The sequence below is a fragment of the Ascaphus truei genome, chromosome 16, assembly GCF_040206685.1.
Source record: "Ascaphus truei isolate aAscTru1 chromosome 16, aAscTru1.hap1, whole genome shotgun sequence".
NCBI lineage: Eukaryota > Metazoa > Chordata > Amphibia > Anura > Ascaphidae > Ascaphus > Ascaphus truei.
In genome coordinates, this window is record NC_134498.1 from 7,611,802 (window position 1) to 7,628,119 (window position 16,318).

The window sequence follows — 16,318 nt, forward strand, 5'->3', positions numbered from 1 at the left end:
CTGACTCACAGACACTGCCTGAGTAATACATGTAATTACACACTGACTCACAGACACTGCCTGAGTAATATATGTAACTACACACTGACTCACAGACACTGCCTGAGTAATACATGTAACTACACACTGACTCACAGACACTGCCTGAGTAGTACAGTACATGTAACTACGCACTGACTCACAGACACTGCCTGAGTAATACAGTACAGTACATGTAACTATGCACTGACTCACAGACACTGCCTGAGTAATACATGTAACTACACACTGACTCACAGACACTGCCTGAGTAATACATGTAACTACACACTGACTCACAGACACTGCCTGAGTAATACATGTAACTACACACTGACTCACAGACACTGCCTGAGTAATACATGCAACTACACACTGACTCACAGACACTGCCTGAGTAATACATGTAACTACACACTGACTCACAGACACTGCCTGAGTAATACATGTAACTACACACTGACTCACAGACACTGCCTGAGTAATACATGTAACTACACACTGACTCATAGACACTGCCTGAGTAATACATGTAACTATGCACCGACTCACAGACACTGCCTGAGTAATACACGTAACTACACACTGACTCAGACACTGCCTGAGTAATACATGTAACTACACACTGACTCACAGACACTGCCTGAGTATTACATGTAACTACACACTGACTCACAGACACTGCCTGAGTAATACACGTAACTACACACTGACTCACAGACACTGCCTGAGTAATACAGTACAGTACATGTAACTACGCACTGACTCACAGACACTGCCTGAGTAATACATGTAACTACACACTGTCTCACAGACACTGCCTGAGTAATACATGCAACTACACACTGACTCACAGACACTGCCTGAGTAATACATGTAACTACACACTGACTCACAGACACTGCCTGAGTAATACATGCAACTACACACTGACTCACAGACACTGCCTGAGTAATACATGTAACTACACACTGACTCACAGACACTGCCTGAGTAATACATGTAACTACACACTGACTCACAGACACTGCCTGAGTAATACATGTAACTACACACTGACTCACAGACACTGCCTGAGTAATACACGTAACTACACACTGACTCACAGACACTGCCTGAGTAATACATGTAACTACACACTGACTCACAGACACTGCCTGAGTAATACACGTAACTACACACTGACTCACAGACACTGCCTGAGTATTACATGTAACTACACACTGACTCATAGACACTGCCTGAGTAATACAGTACAGTACATGTAACTACGCACTGACTCACAGACACTGCCTGAGTAATACAGTACAGTACATGTAACTACGCACTGACTCACAGACACTGCCTGAGTAATACATGTAACTATGCACCGACTCACAGACACTGCCTGAGTAATACACGTAACTACACACTGACTCATAGACACTGCCTGAGTAATACATGTAACTATGCACCGACTCACAGACACTGCCTGAGTAATACACGTAACTACACACTGACTCAGACACTGCCTGAGTAATACATGTAACTACACACTGACTCACAGACACTGCCTGAGTATTACATGTAACTACACACTGACTCACAGACACTGCCTGAGTAATACATGTAACTACACACTGACTCACAGACACTGCCTGAGTAATACATGTAACTACACACTGACTCACAGACACTGCCTGAGTAATACATGTAACTACACACTGACTCACAGACACTGCCTGAGTAATACACGTAACTACACACTGACTCACAGACACTGCCTGAGTATTACATGTAACTACACACTGACTCACAGACACTGCCTGAGTATTACATGTAACTACACACTGACTCACAGACACTGCCTGAGTAATACAGTACATGTAACTACGCACTGACTCACAGACACTGCCTCAGTAATACATGTATCTACACACTGACTCACAGACACTGCCTGAGTAATACATGTAACTACACACTGACTCACAGACACTGCCTGAGTAATACATGTAACTACACACTGACTCACAGACACTGCCTGAGTATTACATGTAACTACACACTGACTCACAGACACTGCCAGAGTAATACACGTAACTACACACTGACTCACAGACACTGCCTGAGTAATACATGTAACTACACACTGACTCACAGACACTGCCTGAGTAATACATGTAACTACACACTGACTCACAGACACTGCCTGAGTAATACATGTAACTACACACTGACTCACAGACACTGCCTGAGTAATACATGTAACTACACACTGACTCATAGACACTGCCTGAGTAATACATGTAACTACACACTGACTCACAGACACTGCCTGAGTAATACATGTAACTACACACTGACACACAGACACTGCCTGAGTAATACATGTAACTACGCACTGACTCACAGACACTGCCTGAGTAATACATGTAACTACACACTGACTCACAGACACTGCCTGAGTAATACATGTAACTACACACTGAGTCATAGACCCTGCCTGAGTAATACATGTAACTATGCACCGACTCACAGACACTGCCAGAGTAATACACGTAACTACACACTGACTCACAGACACTGCCTGAGTAATACATGTAACTACACACTGACTCACAGACACTGCCTGAGTAATACATGTAACTACACACTGACTCACAGACACTGCCTGAGTAATACATGTAACTACACACTGACTCACAGACACTGCCTGAGTAATACATGTAACTACACACTGACTCACAGACACTGCCTGAGTAATACACGTAACTACACACTGACTCACAGACACTGCCTGAGTAATACATGTAACTACACACTGACTCACAGACACTGCCTGAGTAATACACGTAACTACACACTGACTCACAGACACTGCCTGAGTATTACATGTAACTACACACTGACTCATAGACACTGCCTGAGTAATACAGTACAGTACATGTAACTACGCACTGACTCACAGACACTGCCTGAGTAATACAGTACAGTACATGTAACTACGCACTGACTCACAGACACTGCCTGAGTAATACATGTAACTATGCACCGACTCACAGACACTGCCTGAGTAATACACGTAACTACACACTGACTCATAGACACTGCCTGAGTAATACATGTAACTATGCACCGACTCACAGACACTGCCTGAGTAATACACGTAACTACACACTGACTCAGACACTGCCTGAGTAATACATGTAACTACACACTGACTCACAGACACTGCCTGAGTATTACATGTAACTACACACTGACTCACAGACACTGCCTGAGTAATACATGTAACTACACACTGACTCACAGACACTGCCTGAGTAATACATGTAACTACACACTGACTCACAGACACTGCCTGAGTAATACATGTAACTACACACTGACTCACAGACACTGCCTGAGTAATACACGTAACTACACACTGACTCACAGACACTGCCTGAGTATTACATGTAACTACACACTGACTCACAGACACTGCCTGAGTATTACATGTAACTACACACTGACTCACAGACACTGCCTGAGTAATACAGTACATGTAACTACGCACTGACTCACAGACACTGCCTCAGTAATACATGTATCTACACACTGACTCACAGACACTGCCTGAGTAATACATGTAACTACACACTGACTCACAGACACTGCCTGAGTAATACATGTAACTACACACTGACTCACAGACACTGCCTGAGTATTACATGTAACTACACACTGACTCACAGACACTGCCAGAGTAATACACGTAACTACACACTGACTCACAGACACTGCCTGAGTAATACATGTAACTACACACTGACTCACAGACACTGCCTGAGTAATACATGTAACTACACACTGACTCACAGACACTGCCTGAGTAATACATGTAACTACACACTGACTCACAGACACTGCCTGAGTAATACATGTAACTACACACTGACTCATAGACACTGCCTGAGTAATACATGTAACTACACACTGACTCACAGACACTGCCTGAGTAATACATGTAACTACACACTGACACACAGACACTGCCTGAGTAATACATGTAACTACGCACTGACTCACAGACACTGCCTGAGTAATACATGTAACTACACACTGACTCACAGACACTGCCTGAGTAATACATGTAACTACACACTGAGTCATAGACACTGCCTGAGTAATACATGTAACTATGCACCGACTCACAGACACTGCCAGAGTAATACACGTAACTACACACTGACTCACAGACACTGCCTGAGTAATACATGTAACTACACACTGACTCACAGACACTGCCTGAGTATTACATGTAACTACACACTGACTCACAGACACTGCCTGAGTAATACATGTAATTACACACTGACTCACAGACACTGCCTGAGTAATACATGTAACTACGCACCGACTCTCAGACACTGCCTGAGTAATACATGTAACTACGCACCGACTCACAGACACTGCCTGAGTAATACACGTAACTACACACTGACTCACAGACACTGCCTGAGTAATACATGTAACTACACACTGACTCACAGACACTGCCTGAGTAATACACGTAACTACACACTGACTCAGACACTGCCTGAGTAATACATGTAACTACACACTGACTCACAGACACTGCCTGAGTAATACATGTAACTACACACTGACTCACAGACACTGCCTGAGTAATACACGTAACTACACACTGACTCACAGACACTGCCTGAGTATTACATGTAACTACACACTGACTCACAGACACTGCCTGAGTATTACATGTAACTACACACTGACTCACAGACACTGCCTGAGTAATACAGTACATGTAACTACGCACTGACTCACAGACACTGCCTCAGTAATACATGTATCTACACACTGACTCACAGACACTGCCTGAGTAATACATGTAACTACACACTGACTCACAGACACTGCCTGAGTAATACATGTAACTACACACTGACTCACAGACACTGCCTGAGTATTACATGTAACTACACACTGACTCACAGACACTGCCAGAGTAATACACGTAACTACACACTGACTCACAGACACTGCCTGAGTAATACATGTAACTACACACTGACTCACAGACACTGCCTGAGTAATACATGTAATTACACACTGACTCACAGACACTGCCTGAGTAATACATGTAACTACGCACCGACTCTCAGACACTGCCTGAGTAATACATGTAACTACGCACCGACTCACAGACACTGCCTGAGTAATACACGTAACTACACACTGACTCACAGACACTGCCTGAGTAATACATGTAACTACACACTGACTCACAGACACTGCCTGAGTAATACATGTAACTACACACTGACTCACAGACACTGCCTGAGTAATACATGTAACTACACACTGACTCATAGACACTGCCTGAGTAATACATGTAACTATGCACCGACTCACAGACACTGCCTGAGTAATACACGTAACTACACACTGACTCAGACACTGCCTGAGTAATACATGTAACTACACACTGACTCACAGACACTGCCTGAGTATTACATGTAACTACACACTGACTCACAGACACTGCCTGAGTAATACACGTAACTACACACTGACTCACAGACACTGCCTGAGTATTACATGTAACTACACACTGACTCACAGACACTGCCTGAGTATTACATGTAACTACACACTGACTCACAGACACTGCCTGAGTAATACAGTACATGTAACTACGCACTGACTCACAGACACTGCCTCAGTAATACATGTATCTACACACTGACTCACAGACACTGCCTGAGTAATACATGTAACTACACACTGACTCACAGACACTGCCTGAGTAATACATGTAACTACACACTGACTCACAGACACTGCCTGAGTAATACAGTACATGTAACTACGCACTGACTCACAGACACTGCCTGAGTAATACATGTAACTACACACTGACTCACAGACACTGCCTGAGTAATACATGTAACTACACACTGACTCACAGACACTGCCTGAGTAATACACGTAACTACACACTGACTCACAGACACTGCCTGAGTATTACATGTAACTACACACTGACTCACAGACACTGCCTGAGTAATACAGTACATGTAACTACGCACTGACTCACAGACACTGCCTGAGTAATACATGTAACTACACACTGACTCACAGACACTGCCTGAGTAATACAGTACATGTAACTACGCACTGACTCACAGACACTGCCTGAGTAATACATGTAACTACACACTGACTCACAGACACTGCCTGAGTAATACATGTAACTACACACTGACTCACAGACACTGCCTGAGTAATACACGTAACTACACACTGACTCACAGACACTGCCTGAGTATTACATGTAACTACACACTGACTCACAGACACTGCCTGAGTATTACATGTAACTACACACTGACTCACAGACACTGCCTGAGTAATACAGTACATGTAACTACGCACTGACTCACAGACACTGCCTCAGTAATACATGTATCTACACACTGACTCACAGACACTGCCTGAGTAATACATGTAACTACACACTGACTCACAGACACTGCCTGAGTAATACATGTAACTACACACTGACTCACAGACACTGCCTGAGTAATACAGTACATGTAACTACGCACTGACTCACAGACACTGCCTGAGTAATACATGTAACTACACACTGACTCACAGACACTGCCTGAGTAATACATGTAACTACACACTGACTCATAGACACTGCCTGAGTAATACATGTAACTATGCACCGACTCACAGACACTGCCTGAGTAATACATGTAACTACACACTGACTCACAGACACTGCCGGAGTAATACATGCAACTACACACTGACTCACAGACACTGCCTGAGTAATACATGTAACCACACACTGACTCACAGACACTGCCTGAGTAATACATGTAACTACACACTGACTCACAGACACTGCCTGAGTAATACAGTACATGTAACTACGCACTGACTCACAGACACTGCCTGAGTAATACATGTAACTACACACTGACTCACAGACACTGCCTGAGTAATACATGTAACTACACACTGACTCACAGACACTGCCTGAGTAATACACGTAACTACACACTGACTCACAGACACTGCCTGAGTATTACATGTAACTACACACTGACTCACAGACACTGCCTGAGTATTACATGTGACTACACACTGACTCACAGACACTGCCTGAGTAATACACGTAACTACACACTGACTCACAGACACTGCCTGAGTAATACATGTAATTACACACTGACTCACAGACACTGCCTGAGTAATACATGTAACTACACACTGACTCACAGACACTGCCTGAGTAATACATGTAACTACACACTGACTCACAGACACTGCCTGAGTAATACATGTAACTACACACTGACTCATAGACACTGCCTGAGTAATACATGTAACTATGCACCGACTCACAGACACTGCCTGAGTAATACACGTAACTACAAACTGACTCACAGACACTGCCTGAGTAATACATGTAACTACACACTGACTCACAGACACTGCCTGAGTAATACATGTAACTACACACTGACTCACAGACACTGCCTGAGTAATACATGTAACTACACACTGACTCACAGACACTGCCTGAGTAATACATGTAACTACACACTGACTCATAGACACTGCCTGAGTAATACATGTAACTATGCACCGACTCACAGACACTGCCTGAGTAATACATGTAACTACACACTGACTCACAGACACTGCCTGAGTAATACAGTACATGTAACTACGCACTGACTCACAGACACTGCCTGAGTAATACAGTACAGTACATGTAACTACGCACTGACTCACAGACACTGCCTGAGTAATACATGTAACTACACACTGACTCAGACACTGCCTGAGTAATACACGTAACTACACACTGACTCACAGACACTGCCTGAGTAATACATGTAACTACACACTGACTCACAGACACTGCCTGAGTAATACATGTAACTACACACTGACTCACAGACACTGCCTGAGTAATACATGTAACTACACACTGACTCATAGACACTGCCTGAGTAATACATGTTACTATGCACCGACTCACAGACACTGCCTGAGTAATACACGTAACTACACACTGACTCACAGACACTGCCTGAGTAATACACGTAACTACACACTGACTCACAGACACTGCCTGAGTAATACATGTAACTACACACTGACTCACAGACACTGCCTGAGTAATACATGCAACTACACACTGACTCACAGACACTGCCTGAGTAATACATGTAACTACACACTGACTCACTGACACTGCCTGAGTAATACATGTAACTACACACTGACTCACAGACACTGCCTGAGTAATACAGTACATGTAACTACGCACTGACTCACAGACACTGCCTGAGTAATACAGTACAGTACATGTAACTACGCACTGACTCACAGACACTGCCTGAGTAATACATGTAACTACACACTGACTCACAGACACTGCCTGAGTAATACATGTAACTACACACTGACTCACAGACACTGCCTGAGTAATACATGTAACTACACACTGACTCATAGACACTGCCTGAGTAATACATGTAACTATGCACCGACTCACAGACACTGCCTGAGTAATACACGTAACTACACACTGACTCACAGACACTGCCTGAGTAATACATGTAACTACACACTGACTCACAGACACTGCCTGAGTAATACAGTACATCTAACTACGCACTGACTCACAGACACTGCCTGAGTAATACATGTAACTACACACTGACTCACAGACACTGCCTGAGTAATACATGTAACTATGCACCGACTCACAGACACTGCCTGAGTAATACACGTAACTACACACTGACTCACAGACACTGCCTGAGTAATACATGCAACTACACACTGACTCACAGACACTGCCTGAGTAATACATGTAACTACATACTGACTCACAGACACTGCCTGAGTAATACATGTACTACACACTGACTCACAGACACTGCCTGAGTAATACATGTAACTACACACTGACTCACAGACACTGCCTGAGTAATACATGTAACTACACACTGACTCACAGACACTGCCTGAGTAATACATGTAACTACACACTGACTCACAGACACTGCCTGAGTAATACATGTAACTACACACTGACTCATAGACACTGCCTGAGTAATACATGTAACTACACACTGACTCACAGACACTGCCTGAGTAATACATGTAACTACACACTGACTCACAGACACTGCCTGAGATATACATGTAACTACACACTGACTCACAGACACTGCCTGAGTATTACTTGTAACTACACACTGACTCACAGACACTGCCTGAGTATTACATGTAACTACACACTGACTCACAGACACTGCCTGAGTATTACTGTACATGTAACTACACACTGACTCACAGACACTGCCTGAGTATTACATGTAACTACACACTGACTCACAGACACTGCCTGAGTAATACAGTACATGTAACTACGCACTGACTCACAGACACTGCCTGAGTAATACATGTAACTACACACTGACTCACAGACACTGCCTGAGTAATACATGTAACTACGCACTGACACACAGACACTGCCTGAGTAATACATGTAACTACGCACTGACTCACAGACACTGCCTGAGTAATACATGTAACTACACACTGACTCACAGACACTGCCTGAGTAATACATGTAACTACACACTGAGTCATAGACACTGCCTGAGTAATACATGTAACTATGCACCGACTCACAGACACTGCCAGAGTAATACACGTAACTACACACTGACTCACAGACACTGCCTGAGTAATACATGTAACTACACACTGACTCACAGACACTGCCTGAGTATTACATGTAACTACACACTGACTCACAGACACTGCCTGAGTAATACATGTAATTACACACTGACTCACAGACACTGCCTGAGTAATACATGTAACTACGCACCGACTCTCAGACACTGCCTGAGTAATACATGTAACTACGCACCGACTCACAGACACTGCCTGAGTAATACACGTAACTACACACTGACTCACAGACACTGCCTGAGTAATACATGTAACTACACACTGACTCACAGACACTGCCTGAGTAATACACGTAACTACACACTGACTCAGACACTGCCTGAGTAATACATGTAACTACACACTGACTCACAGACACTGCCTGAGTAATACATGTAACTACACACTGACTCACAGACACTGCCTGAGTAATACACGTAACTACACACTGACTCACAGACACTGCCTGAGTATTACATGTAACTACACACTGACTCACAGACACTGCCTGAGTATTACATGTAACTACACACTGACTCACAGACACTGCCTGAGTAATACAGTACATGTAACTACGCACTGACTCACAGACACTGCCTCAGTAATACATGTATCTACACACTGACTCACAGACACTGCCTGAGTAATACATGTAACTACACACTGACTCACAGACACTGCCTGAGTAATACATGTAACTACACACTGACTCACAGACACTGCCTGAGTATTACATGTAACTACACACTGACTCACAGACACTGCCAGAGTAATACACGTAACTACACACTGACTCACAGACACTGCCTGAGTAATACATGTAACTACACACTGACTCACAGACACTGCCTGAGTAATACATGTAATTACACACTGACTCACAGACACTGCCTGAGTAATACATGTAACTACGCACCGACTCTCAGACACTGCCTGAGTAATACATGTAACTACGCACCGACTCACAGACACTGCCTGAGTAATACACGTAACTACACACTGACTCACAGACACTGCCTGAGTAATACATGTAACTACACACTGACTCACAGACACTGCCTGAGTAATACATGTAACTACACACTGACTCACAGACACTGCCTGAGTAATACATGTAACTACACACTGACTCATAGACACTGCCTGAGTAATACATGTAACTATGCACCGACTCACAGACACTGCCTGAGTAATACACGTAACTACACACTGACTCAGACACTGCCTGAGTAATACATGTAACTACACACTGACTCACAGACACTGCCTGAGTATTACATGTAACTACACACTGACTCACAGACACTGCCTGAGTAATACACGTAACTACACACTGACTCACAGACACTGCCTGAGTATTACATGTAACTACACACTGACTCACAGACACTGCCTGAGTATTACATGTAACTACACACTGACTCACAGACACTGCCTGAGTAATACAGTACATGTAACTACGCACTGACTCACAGACACTGCCTCAGTAATACATGTATCTACACACTGACTCACAGACACTGCCTGAGTAATACATGTAACTACACACTGACTCACAGACACTGCCTGAGTAATACATGTAACTACACACTGACTCACAGACACTGCCTGAGTAATACAGTACATGTAACTACGCACTGACTCACAGACACTGCCTGAGTAATACATGTAACTACACACTGACTCACAGACACTGCCTGAGTAATACATGTAACTACACACTGACTCACAGACACTGCCTGAGTAATACACGTAACTACACACTGACTCACAGACACTGCCTGAGTATTACATGTAACTACACACTGACTCACAGACACTGCCTGAGTAATACAGTACATGTAACTACGCACTGACTCACAGACACTGCCTGAGTAATACATGTAACTACACACTGACTCACAGACACTGCCTGAGTAATGCAGTACATGTAACTACGCACTGACTCACAGACACTGCCTGAGTAATACATGTAACTACACACTGACTCACAGACACTGCCTGAGTAATACATGTAACTACACACTGACTCACAGACACTGCCTGAGTAATACACGTAACTACACACTGACTCACAGACACTGCCTGAGTATTACATGTAACTACACACTGACTCACAGACACTGCCTGAGTATTACATGTAACTACACACTGACTCACAGACACTGCCTGAGTAATACAGTACATGTAACTACGCACTGACTCACAGACACTGCCTCAGTAATACATGTATCTACACACTGACTCACAGACACTGCCTGAGTAATACATGTAACTACACACTGACTCACAGACACTGCCTGAGTAATACATGTAACTACACACTGACTCACAGACACTGCCTGATTCATACAGTACATGTAACTACGCACTGACTCACAGACACTGCCTGAGTAATACATGTAACTACACACTGACTCACAGACACTGCCTGAGTAATACATGTAACTACACACTGACTCATAGACACTGCCTGAGTAATACATGTAACTATGCACCGACTCACAGACACTGCCTGAGTAATACATGTAACTACACACTGACTCACAGACACTGCCGGAGTAATACATGCAACTACACACTGACTCACAGACACTGCCTGAGTAATACATGTAACCACACACTGACTCACAGACACTGCCTGAGTAATACATGTAACTACACACTGACTCACAGACACTGCCTGAGTATTACATGTGACTACACACTGACTCACAGACACTGCCTGAGTAATACACGTAACTACACACTGACTCACAGACACTGCCTGAGTAATACATGTAATTACACACTGACTCACAGACACTGCCTGAGTAATACATGTAACTACACACTGACTCACAGACACTGCCTGAGTAATACATGTAACTACACACTGACTCACAGACACTGCCTGAGTAATACATGTAACTACACACTGACTCATAGACACTGCCTGAGTAATACATGTAACTATGCACCGACTCACAGACACTGCCTGAGTAATACACGTAACTACAAACTGACTCACAGACACTGCCTGAGTAATACATGTAACTACACACTGACTCACAGACACTGCCTGAGTAATACATGTAACTACACACTGACTCACAGACACTGCCTGAGTAATACATGTAACTACACACTGACTCACAGACACTGCCTGAGTAATACATGTAACTACACACTGACTCATAGACACTGCCTGAGTAATACATGTAACTATGCACCGACTCACAGACACTGCCTGAGTAATACATGTAACTACACACTGACTCACAGACACTGCCTGAGTAATACAGTACATGTAACTACGCACTGACTCACAGACACTGCCTGAGTAATACAGTACAGTACATGTAACTACGCACTGACTCACAGACACTGCCTGAGTAATACACGTAACTACACACTGACTCACAGACACTGCCTGAGTAATACATGTAACTACACACTGACTCACAGACACTGCCTGAGTAATACATGTAACTACACACTGACTCACAGACACTGCCTGAGTAATACATGTAACTACACACTGACTCACAGACACTGCCTGAGTAATACATGTAACTACACACTGACTCACAGACACTGCCTGAGTAATACATGCAACTACACACTGACTCACAGACACTGCCTGAGTAATACATGTAACTACACACTGACTCACTGACACTGCCTGAGTAATACATGTAACTACACACTGACTCACAGACACTGCCTGAGTAATACAGTACATGTAACTACGCACTGACTCACAGACACTGCCTGAGTAATACAGTACAGTACATGTAACTACGCACTGACTCACAGACACTGCCTGAGTAATACATGTAACTACACACTGACTCACAGACACTGCCTGAGTAATACATGTAACTACACACTGACTCACAGACACTGCCTGAGTAATACATGTAACTACACACTGACTCATAGACACTGCCTGAGTAATACATGTAACTATGCACCGACTCACAGACACTGCCTGAGTAATACACGTAACTACACACTGACTCACAGACACTGCCTGAGTAATACATGTAACTACACACTGACTCACAGACACTGCCTGAGTAATACAGTACATGTAACTACGCACTGACTCACAGACACTGCCTGAGTAATACATGTAACTACACACTGACTCACAGACACTGCCTGAGTAATACATGTAACTATGCACCGACTCACAGACACTGCCTGAGTAATACACGTAACTACACACTGACTCACAGACACTGCCTGAGTATTACATGTAACTACACACTGACTCACAGACACTGCCTGAGTATTACATGTAACTACACACTGACTCACAGACACTGCCTGAGTAATACAGTACATGTAACTACGCACTGACTCACAGACACTGCCTCAGTAATACATGTAACTACACACTGACTCACAGACACTGCCTGAGTAATACATGTAACTACACACTGACTCACAGACACTGCCTGAGTAATACATGTAACTACACACTGACTCACAGACACTGCCTGAGTAATACAGTACAGTACATGTAACTACGCACTGACTCACAGACACTGCCTGAGTAATACATGTAACTACACACTGACTCACAGACACTGCCTGAGTAATACATGTAACTACACACTGACTCACAGACACTGCCTGAGTAATACATGTAACTACACACTGACTCACAGACACTGCCTGAGTAATACATGTAACTACACACTGACTCATAGACACTGCCTGAGTAATACATGTAACTATGCACCGACTCACAGACACTGCCTGAGTAATACATGTAACTACACACTGACTCACAGACACTGCCTGAGTAATACAGTACATGTAACTACGCACTGACTCACAGACACTGCCTGAGTAATACAGTACAGTACATGTAACTACGCACTGACTCACAGACACTGCCTGAGTAATACACGTAACTACACACTGACTCACAGACACTGCCTGAGTAATACATGTAACTACACACTGACTCACAGACACTGCCTGAGTAATACATGTAACTACACACTGACTCACAGACACTGCCTGAGTAATACATGTAACTACACACTGACTCACAGACACTGCCTGAGTAATACATGTAACTACACACTGACTCACAGACACTGCCTGAGTAATACATGCAACTACACACTGACTCACAGACACTGCCTGAGTAATACATGTAACTACACACTGACTCACTGACACTGCCTGAGTAATACATGTAACTACACACTGACTCACAGACACTGCCTGAGTAATACAGTACATGTAACTACGCACTGACTCACAGACACTGCCTGAGTAATACAGTACAGTACATGTAACTACGCACTGACTCACAGACACTGCCTGAGTAATACATGTAACTACACACTGACTCACAGACACTGCCTGAGTAATACATGTAACTACACACTGACTCACAGACACTGCCTGAGTAATACATGTAACTACACACTGACTCATAGACACTGCCTGAGTAATACATGTAACTATGCACCGACTCACAGACACTGCCTGAGTAATACACGTAACTACACACTGACTCACAGACACTGCCTGAGTAATACATGTAACTACACACTGACTCACAGACACTGCCTGAGTAATACAGTACATGTAACTACGCACTGACTCACAGACACTGCCTGAGTAATACATGTAACTACACACTGACTCACAGACACTGCCTGAGTAATACATGTAACTATGCACCGACTCACAGACACTGCCTGAGTAATACACGTAACTACACACTGACTCACAGACACTGCCTGAGTATTACATGTAACTACACACTGACTCACAGACACTGCCTGAGTATTACATGTAACTACACACTGACTCACAGACACTGCCTGAGTAATACAGTACATGTAACTACGCACTGACTCACAGACACTGCCTCAGTAATACATGTAACTACACACTGACTCACAGACACTGCCTGAGTAATACATGTAACTACACACTGACTCACAGACACTGCCTGAGTAATACATGTAACTACACACTGACTCACAGACACTGCCTGAGTAATACAGTACAGTACATGTAACTACGCACTGACTCACAGACACTGCCTGAGTAATACATGTAACTACACACTGACTCACAGACACTGCCGGAGTAATACATGCAACTACACACTGACTCACAGACACTGCCTGAGTAATACATGTAACCACACACTGACTCACAGACACTGCCTGAGTAATACATGTAACTACACACTGACTCACAGACACTGCCTGAGTAATACATGTAACTATGCACCGACTCACAGACACTGCCTGAGTAATACACGTAACTACACACTGACTCACAGACACTGCCTGAGTAATACATGTAACTACACACTGACTCACAGACACTGCCTGAGTAATACACGTAACTACACACTGACTCACAGACACTGCCTGAGTATTACATGTAACTACACACTGACTCACAGACACTGCCTGAGTAATACAGTACATGTAACTACGCACTGACTCACAGACACTGCCTGAGTAATACAGTACATGTAACTACGCACTGACTCACAGACACTGCCTGAGTAATA